This window comes from Sinocyclocheilus grahami, unplaced genomic scaffold, assembly GCF_001515645.1.
Source record: "Sinocyclocheilus grahami isolate Dianchi unplaced genomic scaffold, SAMN03320097.WGS_v1.1 scaffold2685.1, whole genome shotgun sequence".
NCBI classification, from domain to species: domain Eukaryota; kingdom Metazoa; phylum Chordata; class Actinopteri; order Cypriniformes; family Cyprinidae; genus Sinocyclocheilus; species Sinocyclocheilus grahami.
In genome coordinates, this window is record NW_015507863.1 from 28,222 (window position 1) to 28,559 (window position 338).

A 338-nucleotide genomic window follows, 5' to 3' on the forward strand; every position below is an offset into this window, starting at 1 on the left:
ACACTGATGCTCGATCATATATCAGTCTCAGTTTGTGTCATGTGTGTCATCTGGAAACATTAGAACTCAAGACAGGAACAAGGACGAATCTCTATAGTGTGCGTGCTATCAGATGGATTATACTTTAAAAAGGTGTGCGTTCAACTGTGCGAGTTACAGATAAGTGTTTGTGTATCTCTGTGTGGGAGGGCCCTGTTGGCTCCATCATCTCAGTGTTGATCTGCTCCTCATGAATCCTCATGTATTGCTGGAGGTCAGGGAGGGAATGTCTCAAGATGTTATCCAGCAGCTCCTCTAGAGCAGAGAGAAACTCTCCATTAGATCATGGGACACAGAAA